This window comes from Equus asinus, chromosome 30, assembly GCF_041296235.1.
Source record: "Equus asinus isolate D_3611 breed Donkey chromosome 30, EquAss-T2T_v2, whole genome shotgun sequence".
NCBI classification, from domain to species: Eukaryota; Metazoa; Chordata; class Mammalia; order Perissodactyla; family Equidae; genus Equus; species Equus asinus.
Genome location: NC_091819.1, coordinates 6,555,729 through 6,558,278, shown reverse-complemented (window position 1 = coordinate 6,558,278; position 2,550 = coordinate 6,555,729). Strand labels below are relative to the sequence as shown.

The 2,550-nt window shown below is 38.6% G+C and overlaps 1 pseudogene; it reads left to right on the top strand.

The window, feature by feature from the left end:
- The first annotated feature begins 1,618 nt into the window (after positions 1-1,618).
- On the top strand, positions 1,619-1,857 carry LOC106832819 (peptidyl-prolyl cis-trans isomerase FKBP1A pseudogene; annotated as a pseudogene).
- The last annotated feature ends 693 nt before the right edge of the window (positions 1,858-2,550 follow it).

The window sequence follows — 2,550 nt, the reverse complement described above, 5'->3', positions numbered from 1 at the left end:
AGAGTCATAAAATAAAATTCTAGACAGCAACTACAAAACAAAGCGAATAATTGATTCGTAAAACAACATGGATGCCTTTAAAACGCAAAGTAGGGGACACTGAATATTACTATTTTTGTTTTGAAATTCGAGAGAGGGCAAAAGTAATTATAGCAAAAAAAAGTATAACCATGTTGCCTTAGATGAATGTGTATTATCTGGGAAGGGGAATGTAGGAAATGTCTGGGGTGATGTTACGCCATATATCTCGACAGGAGTTCGGGTTAACAGGTGTGCACATCTGTCAAAATTCATCAAATGGCATAGGTAAGATGGCTGAATTTCACTTCATGTAAACATTACAGAACAAAATTCTAAACAAACATTAAATTCCCATCAATGATGTGTTTAGTGATAAAGCTTACTGATTTCATCCGCTAATGTTGAAATGCATGTAAGTACAAGATGACTTGATGAATAGTTGGATAAATATGTAGTGAAGTAAATACTTTAAAATATTTATCGTAGATTCTTGGTAATAGGTATATGAGTGTTCATTGAGAAATTCTTTCAAATTTTTCTGTATGTTTTTAATTTATCATAATAAAATGCTAAAAAAGGAAAATTCATCAATAAAAAATACCATATCCATTAACATAAGGAAAATATTGGAATGTCCATTATAAATATTATAATTTAGATATTTTAGACATTGTAGCTATTGCATTAAATCTGGAAGTGTAAAAGTCCTATATAGATTATAGACATATTTGAAGATCCCAAGATAACTTTATAGTTACTTGAATTAGTTAATCAGTAAAGTGGCCACAAAGTCGCTAATGATGAAATGTAAATGCTTTCACAAAAATCAGTGGAATCAATTAGAGAGCCTAGAAATAGACTCACAAAGTATTTAACGTGACAAAGAAGCTAAAGCAATTCAAAGAAGAAAGGGTAGTCTTTCCAACAAATAGTGCTGGAACGATTAGAATTCCATAGGCGAGAAAATGAACCTAGATGCAGATCTTATATCTTTTCATGAATTAAACAAAAATAGATTATAGATTTCAATCTACAAAACAAAGCTATAAAATTTCTTAAAGAGAGCATAGGAGAAATAAACACAATCTTTGTTTGGGAGATGAGTTTTTAGATACAACACCAAACGCATGATCAGCGAAAGAAAAAAAAAAGTAGGACCTCATTAAAATTAAGATTTCTGCTCTGTGAAATGCACTGCTAAGCATATGAAAAGAGAAGCAACCGAATGGGAGAAAATATTTTCAAAACACATATCTGGAAAAAGACATATCCAAATGTACAAAGAACATCCAAAAATCAACAATAAGGAAACAAAATCCCAGTTGAAAAATGGGCCAAGGATCTGAACAGACATCTCATCAAAGAAGATAGGCGACAAGCATATGTAAAGATGCTCACCATCACTTGGGAGTCATTGGGGAGTCTCAAATTAAAACAAGGAGAGAGAGCCAGGGAACCGCCGCCAGGTCCGCTTTGGGTTCTCTTGGGCTGTTGCCCCGTCTGCCCAGTCGTCACGGGGGTCCAGGTGGACACCACTTCCCCCGGATAGATGCACCTTTGCAAAGTGCCACCAGACATGCGTGGTGCATACAGCAGGATGCTTCAAGATGGAAAGAAATTTGATTCTTCCCAGGATGGAAACAAGACAATTAAGTTTATGGTAGGCAAGCAGGAGGTGAACCGAGTCTAGGAAGGTGTGACCCAGATGAGGATGGGTCAGAGAGCTAAACTATCTCCTTGGACTAAGCTTACAGGGCCATTGGGCACCCAGGCATCACCCCACCAAAGGCCACTCTCCTCTTTGGCTTTGGCATGAAGCTTGTAAAACTGGACTGACAGGAATGTGCTTGTATATGCCATGGAGGGGTCTGGTGCCTCCAGAAGGGCACCCCCGAATCACTATGGAGATTTTCCTGATGGTCCACTGCTCTCTGTGTATAAACATTAGCCCGACTGGATGTGCTCTGTCATCTGGCTTAGTTCTTCCCTTTTCTCCTCCTGTGTGTGTTGACCTAAACCACGTGCTGGGAACCTCAAGTTACTCATTTTCTTTTGTTTTCATTTTAGGGTGAAGATTTAGTTTCAGTCTTTTGGATCAAGGTTCCTAATTAAATATTAATCAAGTTTAACAACCCAAATAATGGGTTAACTTTAGGAGAGGAATCTGTGTGTGTTTTGGGTGGTGGGGTGTGGGCAAGAATCTTTATTTTATTTGGATGAAATTTTCATCTATTAGGTATTAAACATCCTTGCTTCTGCACTGCAAAGCCGTAACAGGTTTGAGATGCTGTTGACGGCGCAATTATTCTGCAACTTGAGAGGTGTCCTGGGGTTGAAATAAAAGCCCCATCCCAAACTGAAGCAGGGAGGGGGAGAGTCTTTGCCTGCCTTAGCCCACTCCACCCTCCCCTTAACACCTCTGGGGTTGGAAAACATATCATTTTCATTGCAATTTTCGACACTACAGGTGTCTGTCCCGAGGCCAGAGGTGACCTCTGAAGTCTTCATGGCCTGGCTGTTTTTTTCCCC